At 37.8% G+C, this 23,319-nt stretch overlaps 1 long non-coding RNA gene across 1 annotated transcript in view; it reads left to right on the top strand.

Moving 5' to 3' along the window:
* Positions 1 to 14,274, top strand: part of LOC129630070 (uncharacterized) — a 70,640-nt gene extending 56,366 nt beyond the window's left edge. The window contains exons 3-4 of the long non-coding RNA XR_008703492.1: positions 12,741 to 12,787; positions 13,418 to 14,274. This is a non-coding gene — a long non-coding RNA (uncharacterized LOC129630070). The remainder of the gene's footprint in view (positions 1 to 12,740; positions 12,788 to 13,417) is intronic.
* Positions 14,275 to 23,319: the final 9,045 nt, after the last annotated feature.

The raw sequence follows: 23,319 nt of genomic DNA on the forward strand, positions 1-23,319 counted from the left end.
AAGTTATGTCCAACCTAGATAGCATATTGAAAAGCAGAGACTTTACTTTGCCAACAAAGGTTTGTCTCGTCAAGGCTATGGTTTTTCCAGTGGTCATGTATGGATGTGAGAGTTGGACTGTGAAGAAGGCTGAGCACCGAAGAATTGATGCTTTTGAACTGTGGTGTTGGAGAAGATTCTTGAGAGTCCCTTGGACTGCAAGGAGATCCAACCAGTCCATTCTGAAGGAGATCAGCCCTGGGATTTCTTTGGAAGGAATGATGCTAAAGCTGAAACTCCAGTACTTTGGCCACCTCATGTGAAGAGTTGACTCATTGGAAAAGACTCTGATGCTGGGAGGGATTCGAGGCAGGAGGAAAAGGGGACGGCAGAGGATGAGATGGCTGGATGGTATCACTGACTTGATGGACGTGAGTCTGGGTGAACTCCGGGAGTTGGTGATGGACAGGGAGGCCTGGCGTGCTGCGATTCATGGGGTCACAAAGAGTCGGACACGACTGAGCGACTGAACTGAACTGAACTGAACTGTGATAGTCCCAATATTCTAATTTCAGGTTTCTTTGTAATAGTGATAGACTTATCTCTTTATCTTCCTTAAATATTTTTCTGCATTTCATTCTGATGGCAATGGTGCCATTGGCATGTTAAGGCTTTAGGTCCAGGGTTTCTACAACATTATCTTGGTCTATGGAGAGAGGAAGCTCTGCAGTGAATCATAGCCTCCTTATGTACACAGTAACCCATACATGGCATTTGATTTAATATTTCATAAAAGAAGGACCAAGAATAAGAATCTAGCATTTTATTTGGTAAAGCATTATACCATCACATACTTAAAACTACACCTGATAATTCTCATTTTAATAAGTGGAAAACATTTGGAAGAGTGCATCAAAGGAAAAAAGAATCTCAAATTGGAGTTACCTTGTTCTTAAGAACAGTATAAACAATTTATTGCAGGCATTTACCAGACAGTTAAGTATCCAGAAAAACTAATCAGGGTTTCATGTAGTCTAAGAAATACACAACCGTCATTAATATGCAACCAGTCACCAGTATGTGGAGTCACTTGGATCTAGCGTATTTCCTTCTCTCAGTCCTGTTCCTCTGACGTCCTATAGTCACTTACCCTGGAGGTCAGATTTAGGTAAAATCCAGTACATACTCAGTTTATACCATAAGAGGGCACAGTTTTGTACTCTATGTGGTTTATAAAGGATAGTACTTTTGCATCTTGTAACCTTAGGGACAAAAGTTCCAGTGCTCAGTAATTATGTTGTGCAATTCCAGGGAGCTCCACCTCTGATATCCTACTTACATAGACGGGAGCAGAATTTTTCAACCTATTGGCATTTTATAGGGAGGATTTATTTTCAGGGAAAATGAGGGACCACTTAAGATGAATCCTTAGGGAATCTTTTCAATAAAGACCCTTTGGAAATCACTCTCCTCAAAAACAAAAAATCGCTGCTGTTCCTAAAATGCGGGACAATTAAACACTATGGAATCTCAGAACCGAGTAGTCAGACAGCCTCAGTATTGTCAAGAATTAGGGCATTGTTTGTTAATGTAAAAAACATGTCTACAATCTATCAAAACATAAAATGAGTCACAGTTTGAATGTTCATTAATTGAAATTGTATTTTATCAATCATAAAGGTATTTCAGTGAACTATATATATAATACAACTTATATGTATAAAATTAGGCTACACAGTGTTTGTTTCAAGGTCTCATGGTTTTCTCTGTGATCTGGTCTGCCAGAGGTTCAGGATCTGTAGCTTGGGAATTGTTGGGGTAAAACATTAAATAGAAACAAGGGACTATTCAGATTTTGTTTCATTTTTCACTACAAAAAAATATAAAAGATTTCTGGATAATATTACTTAATGGACTAAGAATGTATGAGACATAGAACATATTGAAAATTGCCTGCAAATGCACCAGGCCTGATCTAAAAACCAATATTAGTTTTTAAAAACAAACAATAGAAATTTATATAATCTGAATCTCATGCTGGGGGATAGTTCCTGCAGTGCTTGTAAGGGGAGTAGTGACTAGTAGTTACATAAGCTAGAAATTGCCAGTCAGTAGACTTCTAAAAAAGTTTATTATGATAATGTTCAGACAAAAGTAAAAAATAGCTTAATAAACTTACACATCCTCCAGCCGCAACAATTATCAACATTTTGCAATGTTGTGTCATCTGTTTTCCCAATTTTTTCTAAATTATTTAAAAACAATTTGCAGACTCCATAAATTCTTTAGAATATTATTACTGATGGCTGATGAGTTTTTCATTACCATAACTAATAATATTAATATCTAATAACTAGTCCATGTTCAATTTACCTAATTACTTAAAACATGTCTTTTTACTATTTTTTTAAAGCAAAATTTAAACAAAGTCCATGCATCACACTTCCTCAGTTGTTGTAAAGTTCTATCCTTTGTGGCAATTTTTCTCTATTTTTTTTCCTCTTTGCCATTTATTTGTTGAAAAATGAGCTAGATTTGGACAAATTTTTTACATTCTGGATTTGGCCTTTCTTTGTGGCATCATTTACTAATTTATCTTTTTAATTCATTCCCCATATTTCCTGTGAAGGGTCGATCTAGGGAAATCCCTGGTGATCCAATAATCTAATGTGACTCCACACCTCTACTGCTGAGTATAGGAAAAACATAGTATGTTTAGTATGTTTAGAGTTTCAGGCCTCCTCTGATAGGTCTTGGAAGCATATCCTCTGTGGATAAGGGGGTACTGCGCTACAAAAATTATTTCATGAGTTCACAGAAATAGTAGCAGTTCAAATTGCAGATATTAGGGTACTTAACTTTGATTTTTATACTCCTCCTCCTCCTTTAGTTTGAAAATCTTGCTTCCTAGTGGCATTAACATAATTACATGGTCCTTTTAATCCACAATATGCTCATAATAGTTTCAAAATAACATGCTGTCTTTTCTACAAATAATAAGACCACTGAGTATAATTGAAGATTTCTTTTTCATTCTTTGTGTCCTTAGGATATAACCCACAAGAACTGTATAGTGAAAGCATTTTATTTTTAATCTCTCAACACAATTTCTTTATATGGTTGTTCCACCAACTTAACATAGTTAAATTCATTTGCTTCAATTTCTTTTCAAAAAAAAGGAGTACTTTTTCATTTTTTAACTTTAGTTTGGTTTATTATTTATGTAAAATATTTGCAGTGCTCCAAAGTAAAAACTCAAAATGGCAGTATAACTTTCTCCTTATTCTTGCTCCTCTTATATGTAACAAGTTTTAGTATATTTTTCTGTTTTTTAAATAATATGTATGTATGCAAATACTTAGTGTATATATATGTGTGTGTGGATATATACACATACACATATATATGCTATGCTGCTGCTGAGTCACTTCAGTTGTGTCCCACCCTGTGCGACCCCATAGACGGCAGCCCACCAGGCTCCCCTGTCCCTGGGATTCTCCAGGCAAGAACACTGGAGTGGGTTGCCATTTCCTTCTCCAATGCATGAAAGTGAAAAGTGAAAGGGAAGTCGCTCAGTCGTGTCCGACCCTCAGCCAACCCCATGAAGTGCAGCCTACCAGGCTCCTCTGTCCATGGGATTTTCCAGGCAAGTGTACTGGAGTGGGGTGCCATTGCCTTCTCTGACATATGCTATATATATCTATATATACACATATACATACATATTCTGTCCATGGGTTTCTCAAGGCAAAAATATTGAAGTGGTTTGCCATTCCCTTTTCTAGTGGCCCACATTTTGTCAAAACTCTCCACCATGACCCATCCATCTTGGGTGGCCCTACATGGCATAGCTCAGAATTTCATTGAGTTAGACAAGGCTGTGGTCCATGTGATCAGTTTGATTATTTTTCTGTCAAACTAATTAAAAGTTAAATTTAAAAATTAGTTTTTGATTACTTTACTGACAAAGGTCTGTCTAGTCAAAGCTATGGTCTTTCCTGTAGTCATGTACGGATGTGACAGTTGGACTATAAAGAATGCTGAGCGCAGAAGAATTGATGCTTTTCAACTGTGATGTTGGAGAAGACTCTTGAGAGTCCCTTGGACTGCAAGGATATCCAGCCAGTCAATCCTCCAGGAAATCAGCCCTGAATATTCACTGAAAGGACTGATGCTGAAGCTGAAACTCCAATACTTGGGCCACCTGATGTGAAGAGCTGACTCATTGGAAAAGACTTGAGGCTGGGAAAGATTGAAGGCAGGAGGAGAAGGGGACGGCAGAGGAGGTGATGGTTGGATGGCATCACCGACTCAATGGACATGAGTTTGAGCAAGCTCCGGGAATTGGTGATGGACAGGGAAACCTGGCGTGCTACATTCCATGGGGTCACAAAGAGTCAGACACGGCTGAGTGACTGAACTGAACTGATATATACATATAGATAAACGTGCATTCACTCACATGTGTACATGTGTTTGTACCTATACAAAGAAACTCCTGTATCCTCTGTTTTTTTTTTTTTTTTTTTTACACAAATATACTATAAAAGGTGTTCAACACATTGGTTTATTTCACCCAACAACTTATCTTGGTGATCACTGTTTAACAATAGAGTGAGGTTGTCCTCATTCATTTTGACAGCTAAACAGTACTCAATTCGTGTTTATTTAAGCAGTCTCCTAAATATAGGCATTGATCCCCCCACCAGTATTTTCTTAATAAAAATACCATTGCAATGAATGATCTTTGTATGTGACATTTTGTATCACTGTCAGTGTATTTTAAAGAAATTTCCTAGTAGATTGCTGAGATAAGGGTAATTGTATATATTTTGCTAGACATCAAATTCCCTTGGGTTGTCTTGTTTTGCATTCCCAGTGTATAAGAGTACTGGTTCCTTCACCACAGAGTATGTTGCCAAAATTTTAGATGTTTGACACTTAAATTGTTGAGAAATCATGTCTGAGAATAGTTTTGCATTTTGTATTTGAATGAGGATGCTGCTGCTGCTGCTGCTGCTAAGTCGCTTCAGTCGTGTTGGACTGTGCGACCCCATAGAGGGCAGCCCACCAGGCTCCCCCATCCCTGGAATTCTCCAGGCAAGAACACTGGAGTGGGTTGCCATTTCCTTCTCCAATGCAGGAAAGTGAAAAGTGAAAGTGAAGTCGCTCAGTCGTGCTCAACTCTTTTTTTTTTTTTTTAATTTTATTTTATTTTTAAACTTTACATAATTGTATTAGTTTTGCCAAATATCAAAATGAATCAACTCTTAGCAACCCCATAGACTGCAGCCTACCAGGCTTCTCCGTAGCACATTTATATATACTTTTTCTTTCTTCCTTTTTTTGTTTCATTAAAAAAAATTTTTTTTACAAATTCTCAAGGAGGCTTTTTGTGTTTATTCTTCTCAAACATTTAATGTTCTTTGCATTTTCTAAGGTATTAAACTTTTATCTTTGATATGTTACTGGTATTTTATTTTCTAGTTTGGACTCTGTCTTCTAATCTTATGATGTTTGTGTTTGCTATGCAGACACTGTTTTGTCAATGTACAGAAATTTACTAGTCTATTCTCTTTATTGATTCTATTCATTGATCGTAATTAGGGAAATATTCTCCAGTCTTTATTATAAAGAAATTTACCCATTTTATTCTAGTACATATCTGGTTACTTTTTTTTTTTCACATTTTGGTTTCTGATGCATTCGAAATTTATCACAATGTATGATGTGAGCAATGAACCAAGTATGCACTATTCCATATGAGCGTACAATTTTCTGAGCTCTGATTTGGGATCCTGTATTTATTAAGGTTGAGCTTCCCTGTGGACGAGGATTCGTTTCTGGACTTTCTACCCTGTTCCACTGTTAAGTCTGGTCATTCATGTGCCAATACCATATAATTTAGTTATAGAAGCTTTATAACATTTTAATGTCTGGAAGAAGTACCACCACCCCCAACTTTTTAGGATTTCTCTGGCTATCCCTTGGTTATTTTTCCATACAAATTTAAAATGAACTAGTATAGCTTTAGAAATGATTCTTATGATATTTTCCTGAGGTTGTATTAAATGTATGAAGTAAATTAGAGAAGGTTATAATTTTTGTAACACTGTGTTTTCATATCTAAAAACATGGAATGTATTTTCCTGTCCTTAAGTCTATTTCTGTGTATTTTAGGAAATATGATATTTTTAAGTAAAGCATTTAATAAAGCATGTTATTATAGCCACACTTCCTTAGTTATATTGACAAGTAAGCTAAACTTCCTAACTTGAAATACTCACATTGATTGATATGAAGTTAATAAATGTCTTTCATAGCAGGTAAGTTTCTATTGAAAAATATTCAAGAAATCTATCCTTTATTACTTCATAAATGATTTTTTTCTACCCTAGTTATCAGAAAAATTTAAGTGAGGCTGTTAATATTTCCATTTGAGTATCCTGTGTAGTATATTTCAGTTCAGTTCAGTTGCTCAGTCGTGTCCAACTCTTTGCCATCCCATGAATCGCAGCACGCCAGGCCTCCCTGTCCATCACCAACTCCCAGAGTTCACCCAGACTCACGTCCATCAAGTCAGTGATGCCATCCAGCCATCTCATCCTCTGTCGTCCCCTTCTCCTCCTGCCCCCAAATCCCTCCCAGCATCAGAGTCTTTTCTAATGAGTCAACTCTTCGCATGAGGTGGCCAAAGTATTGGAGTTTCAGCTTTATCATCAGTCCTTCCAAAGAACACCCAGGACTGATCTCCTTTAGAATGGACTGATTGGATCTCCTTGCAGTCCAAGGGACTCTCAAGAGTCTTCTCCAACACCACAGTTCAAAAGCATCAATTCTTCAGCACTCAGCTTTCTTCATAGTACTCCATAGTGAAATTAGACCTTTAGTCATATATTCATCAGAGAAGGCAATGGCACCCGACTCCAGTACTCTTGCCTGGAAAATCCCATGGACGGAGGCGCATGGAAGGCTGCAGTCCATGGGGTCACTGAGGGTCAGACACAACTGAGCGACTTCACTTTCACTTTTCACTTTCATGCATTGGAGAAGGAAATGGCAACCCACTCCAGTGTTCTTGCCTGGAGAATCCCAGGGACGGCGGAGCCTGGTGGGCTGCCGTCTATGGGATCACACAGAGTCCGACACAACTGAAGTGACTTAGCAGCCCCAGCAGCATCATATATTCATATTTACATATAGATGGTCTTAGGGTCAGGTAAACTTTAGCCCTCATACCTTAATTCAATTTAACTGAATGAACAATTAAATACAAGTAGACACAAATTATCTACTCATTAAAATGTGTTAGAACCTGATGAAAATTGTTTTCTTTTCTTTTTTTTAATGTAATTTTATTTTTTAACTTTACAATATTGTATTGGTTTTGCCATATATCAAAATGAATCCGCCACAGGTATACATGTGTTCCCCATCCTAACTCTCCTCCCTCCCCATACCATCCCTCTGGGTTGTCCCAGTGCACCAGCCCCAAGCACCTTATGTTTATATCTGCATGGTCCGCTTTATTATTTTGATCAAATTAAATAAACTGAATAGTAATGCAAAATGTCTACTCATAGAAAAGAAAAACAACCTACCTGAAGCTTGTGCAAGCCTTGTGGTTGAGCTCTTTAATATGTAACAGAACTATCTTTGTAACTTTAGGGACCTAGGTTAGAAGAACTTCCCAAGCAGCATTGTGTGCAGTGGTTCTCATATGAGAGTGGTACCTTGCCATTTACGGGGAATCTGGGAGTAGGTGTGGATATTATTTATTTGACATATAAACAGTGGGGAGAACACTGTTACCGTTTTGTAGACAAGACCAGGAAAGCAGATGTTTAGCTAGAAATAGAGTCTTTGTGATGGAGAATTATATTGCCCAAGTTCTGGGTGAGGTATTGGAAGTCTCCCAGGACATCTGGATTCCTTGCTTTTGTGTTGCATGGTTAGGACACCATTAATTATTCATTCAGAATTCCCACTGAATTCAGATTCCTGTTGAGTGAGGGCATAAGTAGAATCAGACCAGCTGATTATTTGTCATATTATTTATGTGTGACCAGGAGCAAAGTTGTGTGCCTTTTTTCTAGTAGAGCCCATAAATCAATAAACACTATGTAGTATGCCAGAGAATATGAAGTTAAATTTGTGAAGGTCTGTTTTTCATTCTAGTGCTTATATATTTTTGTGCAGGGCTTAGATTGAACAGAAATTATTACAATTATGTTTTCCCTAATGCATGTTCCTGCAGGGAAAAATAAAAACCAGTCAAGGGATACTGAGGCATTGGCATAACTTTATTATTTCCACTTCTCACACTGCAGTAGTTCCATGGCAAGAATATGTACCTTCCTTAACAATATTTCACAATGCCAAACAATATTTCACTACTGCTATGAGGATTGTACTTTGAACACTCTTTGTCCTAACTATCTGCTCTATGGTGTAGCAAAGTTGTTCTCCTTTTTCTGAAAAGAAATATTGTTTACAAATTTATGCTCTTGAATCTGCCTACTGAAGTGATGCTTCTTTGCAAGGTGCCATTTCTGGAAACAAGGTCATCAATTGAAAGAGCAGGTCTTATTATTTTAACAGTAATACTTGGCAAGATGTTCTTTGGGAAGTAAGTGTAATTGTTATCATGTGTACTGGCTTAGGGAAAAACAAACAAACAGTAAAAACCAAAAGAAAATGTTAGGTCATCATTTAACCCTTTTAAAAGGAAGAAGATATTTACTTCAAAGTTAAACAGATTCATTAAATACATACTGAAACAGAAAACACATGTAAGAAGATTAATGCTGAGTATCAGCAGAAACTTTCTTTTTAAATTCCAAGCACCAAGGATAGCCTACCCAAACTAAAAAGCCTACAGTCCTGCAAGTCACTACTGCAGTCTTGCTTAAATATGTCAGAAGTGGGCACAGGAAATAAGAGTTGGCAGTTTTCCTGTCTGTTATAAAAAGACGGAAGCCCATCATGAATGAAAGCACACAACACTACATTTGCCATCTGCATAGCTTCCAAACCTCTTGTATTTTATAGCAGTAGCCTGCCAAAACCCCAGCAAGCCAAAACCAGAATAAACCCCAATCTGAAAGAGAGAATATGGCAAATAATAAAATCATCCAGACAGCAGAGAAGTAAAATTGCAGAAAATCAGCCTGAAATAACAAAACTGTCAAGCAGAGTTGAGAAAGCTAGGAAATGCCTACAAAAGAGGATCTGGAGGAAAAATGAAGGCTGAGGATAATACAAACCATTGTTCAGTTGAAAGGTTTTGCAAAACAAGTGTGCTGGCTGGTAAGAAAATATTAAGCTTTTCCAGAAAATTGTTACTTCCTCATTTCTAATATTTTAGTTATGTTTGCTTGCGATAAAGCAAACTTTATGTCTTTGAACTGTTGGATCCCATTTTATTTTGATAAAAGAATGGACTTCCAAGAGATATTCAAAACAAGTCAGGGTTTAATAGCTTTTAATTTGTCACTTGGGATATGTTAAAAGTTAGAAGGCAAATAAACATAGCTTGGCAACATTTACAGTTAATAAAGTTCAGTTCATTTTTAAGCAGTTGCTAAGGTGATTTTGACTTTGATTTTTCATAGGTTACTAGTGCAACTCTAGCAATCAAATGTACCAAGCTCCTCCAATATATATTAATAGAAAATCAAGGAGAAACAGGTATATATAGAAATTTTTTGAAGTGACCTAAGCTTCATCTAAGGAATGAAAAGGCAAATTAAAATGAGTTCATGTTTTAGGCTGTAGACCATCTCTATTCCCACTCCAACCCCTCCTCACATTCACAATTCTATCCTAAAAGCAATATTGAAGGTCTCTCCCATTTCCTTAAAAGCTGGAAGATGAAAGCATGGAAGTAAGGTATTTGCCAAACAGATTTAAAAGTGTGTGTGTATGTATCTTTTATTAAATACTCAGTCTTGGTGGTTTTTTCCATCTCTGGCCAAGGCATTTCTTTTGGATTTGGATTCCCCAAATCCAGTTAAAGATGATAAGGTACAGTTAGGTTTTCTATCTGGTTGACAATTGCACCTCAGAGCAGGGCTCCGCAGAAATTATCGCTTCTAATGGTCGTCTAGAACTGGAAACACCTCCATATTATATCATGAGCCCTTGAGATCTGAACATCCCTTCTGCTCAATGTTCAAAGCCTATTGACAAGCCTTGTTCTATTAGGTCCCAGGAAGTGCTCAAGACAGAGAGACTGGGCACACACTAGGCTCAACATGCTTTGAGATTGAAGGAGGTGGGTAAATTTTGCAATACTAGGAAACTCAGTGATATTTCTAGTTAGGGTTCTTAAGAATGAGGATGTTTACTTCATCTGTTAGTATATCAAGAAGCATGAAAATAAAGAGTAGGGAGAAAAGAATTGTTAGGGTCAAAGAGAATGTCAATAGAAGAAAGCTATGAGGAGATATTAGGGTTTCCTTGGTAGCTCAGCTGGGAAAGAATTGACTTGCAATGCAGGAGACCCAGGTTCAATTCCTTGGTTGGAAAGTTCCCCTGGAGACGGGATAGGCTACCCACTCCAGTATTCTTGGGCTTCGCTGGTGGCTCATAAGGTAAAGAATCTGCTTGCAATGTGGGAAACCTTCGATCCCTGAGTTGGAAAGATCCCCTGGAGGAAGGCCTGGCAACCCACTCCAGTTTTCTTGCCTGGAGAATCCCCATGGAATGAGGAGCCTGGTGGGCTACAGTCCATGGGGTCAGAAAGAGTTGGACACAACTGAGTGACTAAGCACAGCACAACATGAGGAGATATTACTTCACTTTGAACTCCTAGAGCTTTATCAAGTAAGGGACAGAGGGGATCCATCTTTTTCCTGGGTGCTTTTGCTCCAGGCTAGGGTGTTGCTGCTCCTGAATATATATTCAAGGTGCTCAGAGTTTATGGAGGAAACTGGAGGAGTAAGATACTTGAGTTTCTCTAAGGACTTTTTCTAGGGATGGTGGCAACTCCTTTAAGACAGAAGCATCTCTTAGCTGTTTTTTTGGCAACCCTGTGCTAATTTCTATTTGTACCAAAAAAATCTTTATCTCAAAGCAGATTAGTGCAGAACAGGGATCCGTAGTTTGGTCATAATGAGGATGAACTCAGGGTCCCCTGTAGGGTATTGAGGACAGCAGGAAGCAAGTGGCTGGTGAGATTATTGCAGATCAGCTTTGAGGTTCTCTGTTTCTAAGAGCACAAAAAGCTCCTTACAAATAGGGACTGTATCTTTGTATCACTGGTTTTAATCTGTTCTCTGATACACAGTGAGTGCTCAATAAATGGTTTTTGAATAAATGAATATCCCAGTACAGTGTACTCTGAAGTCATTTAATTAGATATGAAGACTGACTCTGCTATTTATTAGGTGTGTAACCTTGGGTAAGTTAATTAATCTCTCCGAACCTCAGTTTCCACATCTATAAAATTATAATAATCATATTCAGATTGCTGTGAATATTAAGCAAGAATATTGAAAACGTCTAGGACAATGTTTCTTATTTTCTCTCTTCCCTCTGCTCACTTATTTTCTTTGAAATATCTTCCTATCTTTAATTTTTATTTTTTTATTCATTTGCCAAGATTGAGCTCAAGCATGATTTTCTCTGAAGAATTTTTCCCCATCCTGCTTTTCCCTTCTCCTCCCACCTAAGTGGGTATAAGCTTTCCTTTAGGCCCTTTTGCTGTTGCAATCATAATTCAAAGTCCGTGTGGTTGTTTTTATTCAATGACTCATTTTTGTGGGATGGGTTGTACTTCTTATTAAAATATATTTTCCATATGAAAAATATATAAGCAAAATATCCACAAAAAAAATCATTGCTTGGTTCCAGAGAAAAGTTTCATATGAAAATTGTTCTGTGTAGCAGGAAATCTATGAATCCTTAGTTTGCTATGTGAGATGAACCTGCATAGATCAGTTTAAAAAGTTTGGCATCAATAATAATTTTTTCTGTTACCTATCTAGAACTTATATCAATGAATCTTTGTACTATGTATCACTTGACAAGTGACAATAAACAAGATTCTTTATGAAAAAAATGTTATTCAAATGTGCAAATTAGAAGAATAAATTGTGGTTCTAGTCCAATGAATGGTCAACCTGATCTTCCTTTTTTGGCTAGTCTTAAGTATGGTTTATGCTTGATTATGGTTGATGCTTTTGAACCGTGGTGTTGGAAAAGACTCTTGAAAATCCCTTGGACTGCAAGGAGATCCAACCAGTCCATCCTAAAGGAGATCAGTCCTGAGTGTTCATTGGAAGGACTGATGCTGAAGCTGAAACTCCAATACTTTGGCCACCTGATGTGAAGAGCTGACTCATTGGAAAAGACTCTGATGCCAGGAAAGATTGAGGACAGGAGGAGAAGGGGACGACAGAGGATGAGATGGTTGGGTGGCATCATCAACTCAAAGGACATGGGTTTGGGTGGACTCCAGGAGTTGGTGATGGACAGGGAGGCCTGGCATGCTGTGGTTCATGGGGTTGCAAAGAGTCAGACTCAACTGAGCAACTGAACTGAACAGAGTATGGTTTAAGATGATATTCTTAGAGCTTTTCTAATGAAATATCTTTTGATAACAGATGTTATGAAATATCTATTTCATAACAAAGAAAATAAGAAATAAAGAATTAGGGATAAAAGAGTCAAAATCTAAGTAGAACTAAATTGAAATAGTCCTTAATTGCAATAGTTCTTAAAGATGACCTAATTCATTGCCTATCATTGTTTTACAGGCAAGGAATCAGATCCAGAGGGGAGACTTGGTTAAATCGCAAAACTGGTAAGTAGCAAAGAGCAGAAGAGATTATAATTTGGGCTGTTTTTTCTCACCACTACAAGATATTATTTGTATTTCTACTTGTTTAATTTTCTCACTTGGAAAGCCATTATCCTTATGTAAGTTTTAAGCTGTGTCCATCTGATGCAAAGACAAAAGGCTCAAGAGTAGAGTATTCAGAAAACTCTGTTTGCTATTAGGGAGGCATATAGTTAATCATGGTTAGTTGAATGGCTTTACTTTCCTTAAAATATGACTTTGGGTAGGGGAGTAGCAGATCCAGCATTCTCACCTCCAAAGCAGTGTATGAGGAAGGATCTGAGAAGGTAAGACATTTGTGTTAATTCCTTGTTCTGTGGTGGTTTCACTGTAAAAATGATTGTTATTCCATTATGCAATAGAAATGTGAGAACTGTTGAGTATTTAAATTGCAAATAAGATATTTTTTAATACATTTTCTAAAATACTGCATAATTCAGAGTTATTACTGTACTCCTATGGGTAAGAGAGTCTTAGCACTTCTTTATTAGCTTTAGTTTCCAGTAATCAATCAGTAATTACATAATAAAGAGATGGAATTGGATGTTTAGCGCAAAAATATGTAACTGCCACATGTTCCTGTATTATAATTAGCCCTTGACTGTGATCATCAGTGGAGAGAGAAGTTGGAATACCATCTCTCTGGGACTCCCTGAAAAGCCCAGCTGAGATGGATCTTGAACAATCACTTCTACTCTTGTTCCTCTCCTTCTGATAGTGAAAATGGTTTAACTCCTTATTGTGAATAACGCCACTGAAGAATTACTTGAACGCATGAAGCTACATCCTTGCTACAATGAACATTCTCACTCTAGCCTGTGCAAAATGAGTAGATGTTTAGCACCTTCTCTCCATGATATAATTGAAATGCTTAAAAGTACCCTCCAAAATTGAACACTGACTGAATGTTTGATAATATTAAGAATATATCGAGGTAAGTTTTTAGAAGTGATAATCATATTGTGGTTAAGTTTGTTAAAAACAAAACAACAGGCACCAAATGGGGCGGCTTGTGCCAGATCCTGTGTTACCAAACTGAGGCTTAATTATAGTTTTGGCTCTCTCCAAATGTGGTCATAGGTTGGGAATCACATGATCAGTGCTAGTTAGGTAATTGTTCTGACAGACCCCACCATCCTCTGAAGGAAAGCAGTCTTTCCATAACCACTCCGCTTTTAAGCCTAGTATACTTCCTTGTTCCTGCTACTTTCTGCCCGTAAAAGTCTTTCATTTTGTACCATTTCTAGGAGTTCCTTCCTATCTGTTAGATTAAATCCTGCCTGATTCATGTTTTACTGAAGAAAGCCAATAAGATCTTCAAAATTTACTAAGCTGAATTCTGTTTTTTTAAATAGTTTTTATAAAGAGTCCTTAATATTTAGAGGTATATATGAAAGTATTTTTGGGTGACATAATATGACATCTGTAATTTTCTTCGAAATAACTATGTAGCGGGGTAAGTGGGAAAATATGTGAAATAAGACTGGCTACAAATTGGTAATTGTTGAAGGAGGATAGTCTTTATAATTTTCTCTTTACTTTGCTAATGCTTGAAATTTTTATAATAAATTATAAAAAAGATCAAATACATAAAATATATTTTTTCCTGTTTCAGACAAGGCTGCCAGCATGGTTGATCAAACTCTATCAGTTAATCCACTTGCATGAATTAAAAACTCTCATAACTCTAATAAAGTATTAACGCAAAAAACAGAGTTGAGGGTAGGGGAAAATTTAACAAAACAAGAACCAAACCTACCTATTAATTCTTGACACATGTTAACTTTGTTATTATTGATAACATGAGGGCATATTATTTAAATTTAATAGTTGATGTATGGCAAAACCAATACAATATTATAAAGTAATTAACCTCCAATTAAAATAAATAAATTTATATTAAAAAAAAGAAAAGAATAAAAGAAAAAGTATCTGACACTTTCTATGTACCAACCACTATGTTAAATGCTGGGAATATAAAGATGGTTAGGTATCATCTATAACTATATAATGTATTTTAAGTGGTGTAACATACGTTAGAATAAAATGCTGGAGGAACCAAAATGAAAGAACAGTTTTTCTTCAGGGATTGAGAATAAGCACCATGAAAAGGTGATAACTGAGCTAGCTATGATTGAGGAGGAGTTTGCTGTGTAGAAACGTCTGTTTTTAAATAGGATTATCAAGGATTATTTAATTTGTGTTACCCTCTGCATAAGGAAATTTCCTGAGGGAGCGTTCATCTGCATGTTCAGTGGTTCCACGTGGTTTCCAGTGGCCCACCATTGACAGGGGCCTTAGGCCATGATTCATTTATTCATTTGATCAGAATGACTTGCTTAGGAGAAATAAGTTTATAAAAGGGGAAATGGCCCCGTAAGAAACTGAGGGTGGTATGCTAATAGCACTAATTTTGCCAGGTGTTCAGTGTGATGGCAAAGTATCCCTAATTGATAAACTCTTTTATCTAGCTTTATAGTACTTCACTTTTTACATAGCATCCTCAAGATCCACTCCTGGGGACACTCTCCTTGTTCCTGTTGCTAGGTACAGGTTAGGTACTACAGGTCTTTCAACGTACAATCTCTTTTTTGGTATGCCCAGCATTTCAGATATGGGCTATGCCGTGACTTGACTCTGTTTATGGATGTGATGGCCCGGGAGATAGAGGGACAAATCCTTCAGGGCATGCCTTGTCTTGGAAAAACCTTGCTTTATTTGAGGTATTTTCATCTTCACGCCAGCATGGGATTGAGGGCACAGGACTGTATCTTCTAACAATAGGTGAGAGCTAGTCCACTTTCACAGAAACAGAGGGTTCAGGGATATCTACAGTTTGTTTCTCAAGTGCATCTTCTCAAATGTACCTTTCCTAAATTTCCCATTCCTTTACTCTCAGAGCTTCCCTGGTAGCTCAGAGTTAAAGAATCTGCCTGCAATCCAGGACACCCAGGTTTGATCCCTGGGACAGGAAGATCCCATGGAGAAAGGGAATGGTAACCCACTCTAGTATTCTTGTTTGGAAAATCCCATACACAGGGGAGCCTGGTGGGCTACAGTCCATGAGGTTGGACACAACTGAGCAACTAACACTAAACAACCAATAATTACTATCATAATGTCTATTTAATTTTCTTATTACTATCTATAGCTGTCTAAAATGAATATGTTTATTATCTTCACTGGCGACTAGAATGCACATTTCATACGGGTAAGGAACATTTGCTAGTGTAACCACATTGCATAGGATAGTATCTAGCTAAGAAATAGTATCTATTTCTTTCCTAGATAGACTGATTAATTTTGCATCCACATGGGTGATATTCTGCCCATCTAGATTTCCTCTACCAGGCCAGTTTACTGGTCCCTTAGTTGCTATAAAGGTTGGTTGCTCACAGCTCCTCTTACCCAGAGATTCACCTTAACTAAATGAAAGCCACCCCACCCAACAAGCAAATTCCCTCATACCAGGGCAGTCCACAGTCAGCCTCTGGCCCTTGTGCTCCCCTAAGGATCTGGCTAAAGCTAGAATCCAAACAAAGTACATCTGTATCTAGCTCCTTACTATCAATTCAGTTACTCAGTCATGTCCAACTCTTTGTGACCCCATAAATTGCAGCACACCAGGCTTCCCTGTCCATCATCAACTCCAGGAGTTCACTCAGACTCACGTCCATCGAGTCAGTGATGCCATCCAGCCATCTCATCCTCTGTTGTCCCCTTCTCCTCCTGCCCCTAATCCCTCCTAGCATCAGAGTCTTTTCCAATGAGTCAACTCTTCGCATGAGGTGGCCAAAGTACTGGAGTTTCAGCTTTAGCATCATTCCTTCCAAAGAACGCCCAGGGCTGATCTCCTTCAGAATGGACTGGTTGGATCTCCTTGCAGTCCAAGGCACTCTCAAGAGTCTTCTCCAACACCACAGTTCAAAAGCATCAATTCTTCAGCGCTCAGCCTTCTTCACAGTCCAACTCTCACATCCATACATGACCACTGGAAAAACCATAGCCTTGACTAGATGGACCTTTGTTGGCAAAGTAATGTCTCTGCTTTTGAATATGCTATGTAGGTTGGTCATAACTTTCCTTCCAAGGAGTAAGCATCTTTTAATTTCATGGCTGCTGACTCTCTTTTGAGGATTCTGAGAGTCCTGAGAGTAAAGTGAGTGTTAGTCACTCAGTCATATCTGACTCTTTGTGACCCCTTGGACTGTAGCCTGCCAGGCTCCTTTGTCCATGGGATTCTCCAGGCAAGAATACTGGAGTGGTTTGCCATTTCCTTCTCCAGAATATCTTCCCAATGCTGGAATTAAACCTTGGTCTCCTGCACTGCAGGTGGATTCTTTACCAACTGAGCCACCAGGGAAGCCTGATTGCTGAGTAGTGTCTTAATTTGATACTTATTAGTTAGCAAGACATGAGAGAACATGCAAAATGTAGTAAAGAATTTGCTTTTTTTTTTCCCTCTGAAGAAGTGAGAAGCTACTGAAGTTCTTTAAGTAATGAATAGGTTGTTATGAATCTATTCAGGGAGAGAGTCTGTGTATATACAAATGTATATGTAAACATGTTTATATGTAGATATTTATGTATGTAGAAATAGATGAATATAGGACCGAGGAGCCTGGTGGGCTGCAGTCATGGGGTCGCTAGGAGTTGGACACAACTGAGCGACTTCACTTTCACTTTTCATTTTCATGCATTGGAGAAGGAAATGGCAACCCACTCCAGTGTTCTTGCCTGGAGAATCCCAGGGACAGCGGGGCCTGGTGAGCTGCCGTCTATGGGGTCGCACAGACTCGGACACGACTGAAGCGACTCAGCAGCAGCAGCAGACATACATATGTATATTTTAAAATTAGACTAATACACTCTACTTTGTTTTTTATGTAGTACATCAGTAGATAATCCTGCCTTACTCTTTTTAGATTATATAGTATTCTGTTATGGATTTAACATTTAACTTACAGTGATAGATATTTACATTATTTCTAACCATTTGGTAATATGAAGATTTCTTGAAGATTTCATGAACATTTTTGAACATGTGCATTTGTTTACCTATGTAAGTATATTTGTGGGATACATTTCTAGAAATTGAAAACGGTATCAAATCTTAAATTCCCCAGGTTTTGCCAAACAGCTCTCCATAGTTTGTATTGATTTATGCTCCCACTCACAGGATATGCAAGTGTCTTATTTTCTCATCTCTTCATCAAATACTGTTGTGTTCAGACTTTTTGATGTTGATGATCATTTTTTTAATCTAAATTGGATGTGTGATGTACCATTTTAATTTAAATTGTTTGTATTTTGATTAAAGTTGAACGTGTGTGTGACGATATGTGTGTATTGTCTTATACAATACAATAACCTGTATTGTATATAGGCTTAAAAGTTACTTGAGTGCAGAAGAGTGTATATTTTAGAGCTATTTAGATATTTAGAGATATTTAGATTTTAGAGATATTTTGAAGGTAAAATCAAAATTGGAAAAGATCCTGATACTGGGAAAGTTGAAGGCAGGAGAAAAAGGGGATGACAGAGGATGAGATGGTTGGATGGCATCACTGACTCGATGGACATAAGTTTGAGCAAGCTCTGGGAGTTGGTGATGGACAGGGAAGCCTGGCGTGCTGCATTTCATGAGGTTGCAAAGAGTTGGACATGACTGAGCGACTGAACTGAACTGACTAATGAGAGGTTTGGGTCTGTATCCTGTATCTCCAAAATTATAAACCATTGAAAGTTCATGTAGTTTTCCCAAGATTCAGCTCACAGGCTGCCTTTGGAATGAGAAATTCCCTGACTTCTTCAGAAAGGTGGATAGCTCCTCTTGTGCTCCATTAGTCTCTGCATATATATCTGCTCAAGTCCTTACCACAGTATGTGTGCATTTTTTAAAAATTGACTCCCAAAGTCTTATACACTTATAGCAAATATCCAAACAATACAAGAATGCCTGCTGTAAGCAGGTATATTCTTATTTTGTTCTTTAAACCTATTTCTGAAAGGGAATTCCTTAGGGTTTGACTTATACAAATCTCAAAATTTTAAATATTATATTCTTTGCATACAAAAGTATAAAATGCATTTATATATACAGTTTTAAAATATCATGATCAAATAATATATACTATTAACTTTTTCAATATTAGTGTACTCTTTTTTCCTAGTTAATGCATACAAATCTGTCTAATCCTTTTTCAGAACTCATAGAGGATTTCATTAAATGGATATAACCTAATTGATCAAAATATTTCTGTATAAACCGGGCTGTCTCTAGTTTTTCCCCATTACTTATAATGCTACTATAAATCTGTCTATCTGTTTATCCATCCATCCATCTACCTATCTTAAAGAACTTATACTTTCATTTCAGTTGGATACATTCCCAGAGTCAGATTTGGGGGGCAAAAGTTAGGCAGTTTTGTAGTTTAATAGATGTTTCCAGATTACTTTTTCCAAAAATTTATCATAATTTCTAAACTTACCAACAGTGTCTGAGAGAAAATATTTTCCTAAGCACTTATCAGGGCTGAATGCTGTCAGTCTTTAAAGATCTTATCAAATTTTTGGACAAAATTTTGGCACTTTCTTATCTTTATTATTTCCATATTTTTCTAACTACTAATGAGATTGTGATTCTTCAGTATTTTCTCATATGTAAAATATCTTTTCATAGTATTTGTCCCTTTTCATATTGTGTAGTTTATACATTTTAGAGGTCTTTTTTTAAAATTTGCAATACTACAGGTTGTTTAAAGTGTTTTTCTCTTTATCCTTTGACTTTGCTTATGGGGTCTATGGCCATATAGTTTTTCTTCATGGAAACATATCTACATTTTATTTTTATACCTATAAATATCTACTGTTATTTAAGAAGATCTTCTGAAGTGTAAGGTTATAAAATATTCTCCTAGATTTATTTTAAAAGTTTTATCATTTTCCTTTTACATGTAGCTCTTTGATGTACCTGTAGTGAAAATTTTGATATTGTATATTAATATTAAATTTTCCAGCTAATGATGGATCTTATAAAAAAAAAGAATCCCCAGGTTCTGAGAATGAGGAAACCAAGGCTCACAGAAGCCAGGTATCTTGCCCCAAATTACCCAAATTAGTTGTTTATGTCTTACTTATGTTTTCTTCCCCTCTCTGAAATTTGAGCTCATGAGTGAAGACCTTGAGTGTATTATTTACTTCTGTATCATTGACAACTGACAGTAAATAGAACAAGCAAATTCTCTTAATCGTTAGACATGATTCTATCTGCCTTTCGCTGTAAGAAATATTGTTAATAAGGTGATGCTGATTAAGTACACCAGAGAAAGGGGGGTTTCCCACTGTGGAGATGTCCAAGCAAGAAAAGCACCAATGTTTCACAACAGGATCAAATGTCAGTGTTCCTACCAAGACAATCTCAGGTTTCCTGATGAAGAAAAGGGAGCCTAAAAGATTCAGAGAAAGGAGGAAGTGGTGCTGGGGATGAGCTGTCTTGGCTAAGTAGAAGTGGCTCCAACCCCTGGTCATCTGAATTAAATATGCATACACACATTGCTAAAAAAAAGCAGTAATTCTGTTGATGTATACTACAGAGAGGACTATATACCACATATAGAGGATCTGGGACATTCCTCTGGCTCCATCATAAACGATCTCTCACTAAGTAGCAATGGGTCTGCATTTACTTATTGTGTAGAATTATTTCACTTACTCTAGTGCCAGGGGAGAAGACAATGGCACCCCACTCCAGTACTCTTGCTTGGAAAATCCCATGGACAGAGGAGCCTGGTGGGCTGAAGTCCATGGGGTTGCTACGAGTTGGACACGACTGAGTGACTTCACTTTCACTTTTCACTTTCATGCATTGGAGGAGGAAATGGCAACCCACTCCAGTGTTATTGCCTGGAGAATCCCAGGGACGGGGGAGCCTGGTGGGCTGCCATCTATGGGGTCGAACAGAGTCGGACACGACTGAAGCGACTTAGCAGCAGCAGCAGCAGTGCCAGAATCTCTCTCTCTCATATTTCAAAAAAAAAAAAAAACTTCATGAAGACAATACACTTGCTTACATTTTACAAGTGAGAAAACTACATTCGGGTAAACCAAGGTCACTTAACCCATGAGTAGCAGAGTGAGTTCACCTACCTAGTTGGGTCTGACTCTTGAAGGCCACAGTCTTTCTAGTTCTAATACATGATGTTGGTAGATGAAATAAGTTCAGTGCCATTCTCTGTTTGGATGTGTGCAGAAGTCCCTTAGCTTTATGAACTTCTTTAGATTCTTAAGTACTTTGCTATGTAGTAACCTTTTCAGGGTTCAAATGCACCCAGATGTGATGATCTGCCACGTTTCTCTGCTTATGGTCTAAGGAAACTGGAAACTGCAGCAAATTATAATACTGCTGAGATGCTGGAAACAAAAGGAAACGTTTTCTTAGCAGATACCCTTCCTAATAGTAATTTCTGTCCTATCTCTCAACATATTTTGACTGGGGAATTCTTTCAGAAATTAATGCTTATGGCCATAATACATCTCTGGCCAATAATATGTTAATTAAAGTGGACAGTAGAATAGTCATAACTAGCTGAGAGGGTTGGGATCAGTATGCATCACCACAGCAATTGGAACCCCAAAGCAGCCATCATCAGTCCGAAATGCCTTCAGCACAGACTTTCCCCTGATTTCAGTGTGCAGTGCAGAAGGGAGACAATCCAAGGGCAAGAATCATCATATGGCCATTTAGATGCTAAGACTTAATTTTGTAGCTATTAGGATAACAAATTATGAAGTATTGGCAAGTTCTCACATAGTTCCATCAAAGTTTCACTCTGCCTTTGGATGGAGCGACACCTTTTCTCCAAACTTCTTGTGAATTGCAGAATCACAGTAGGTACTCTTAGTAGAAAACTCCATCAAAAGATGTAAACTGCCATCATACTGTACTGTGAAATGCTGTGATGTAAAACAGCAGCTGAAGGATCATCAGTCATTTGTCCAAATGGACACACTGAAATAAATGAATACGATGAATTTCTTTAGATGAGAGCTGTGATTTTGGTGTCCCCAAACATGTGGCTCAAGCATCAGTGTCAAATCCCGCCCAGCTGAATTCTACTTAAAGATTAGCTGCTTGTTTCACTTTTGAGTAAACAGAAAACCTGAAAGCCTTCTTAGTTTTGAATATGGGATGGGAGGCATTTTTTTTCAAGTGTTCAGACGTATTTGCCTAAAGTAGTTGTATTTATCTCAGAAGTATTTGTTGATAATACTACAAACTTTGGCAACACCTTTCCTGGCATTCAATCCTTTTGTTTCTACTTGTATCACCGAAAGATGCTAAAAACCTCAATAGGCAAATCCTGCTGCTGCTGCTAAATCACATCAGTCGTGTCTGACTCTGTGCAACTCCATAGACGGCAGCCTACCAGGCTCCCCCGTCTCTGGGATTCTTCAGGCAAGAACACTCCAATGCATGAAAGTGAAAAGTGAAAGTGAAGTCGCTCAGTCGTGTCTGACTCTTCGCGACCCCATGGACGGCAGCCTACCAGGCTCCTCCGCCCATGGGATTTTCCAGCCAAGAGTACTGGAGTGGGGTGCCATTGCCTTCTCTGAGGCAAATCCTAAGTAATGACAAAGATTGAAGTTTTTAATTTTATGCTTTCTCTCAGTAACTCCAATCTCTCTTCTCACTGTGCCTTCTGCTAGCATCCTAGGTCTTGATTAAAAATACATAGATGACACAGCCTCTAATTTCCTAGGATAGAGAAAACTCAAGTTAGGTATACTTATGTTTTTCCTCTGAAAGTTATTTTCTGTTTACAGACAAACTGTTATCTAATAAACTTGTAAAATACCAAGAAAAATTTACTCTTCTCTGGAAAAAGATTCCGAGGCAGGTCGTGTTGGTGGAGGGTTGGGCCAGTGTCCCATGATTCCACTTGGAGTCATTAGTAGAGGAGTCAGGGATGCCTGAAGCTCACAGGACTTGACGACGTACTGAGAGGAGCACATTTGGGTCTATGTGCAGGATGCATCCAGCTCCTGTTATACTCCCTTTCTTAGGCTGGGCACAAAATAGAGGGTTTTGTAAGCATGAGAATAGTCTTGCAAGCCAAGACCGGGGCCTTGCAGATGACTGCTTTCAGCGCCTGGAGATCCTATGGGAAGCTGAGGCCATGGGCAATCTCTCCTGCTGCAGTTTCTTGTCAGACAATTAGGAAAGAGCCACTGAGACTATCCTGTGGTCATTCCTCTCTCCACTTAGTGACAGGATAAAGGTAATGAAGAAACCAGTTCCTGCCCTGGGTGGTAAAGGAAAACACACAGTTTATGGAAGAGTATCTTGAGCTACTTAATGCCTTGAACCTTCTTTTTCCTGTCAACCATGGTTTCCTCTCTACCTCATGCAATGTGTGCCAGTGATTTTAACTCAGTTTAACACTAGAATAAACAAATGGTTTTCTTGAAGAGTATGCAGATCTACTGCTTCAATG

Source organism: Bubalus kerabau, chromosome 1 (assembly GCF_029407905.1).
Source record: "Bubalus kerabau isolate K-KA32 ecotype Philippines breed swamp buffalo chromosome 1, PCC_UOA_SB_1v2, whole genome shotgun sequence".
Lineage (NCBI taxonomy): Eukaryota > Metazoa > Chordata > Mammalia > Artiodactyla > Bovidae > Bubalus > Bubalus kerabau.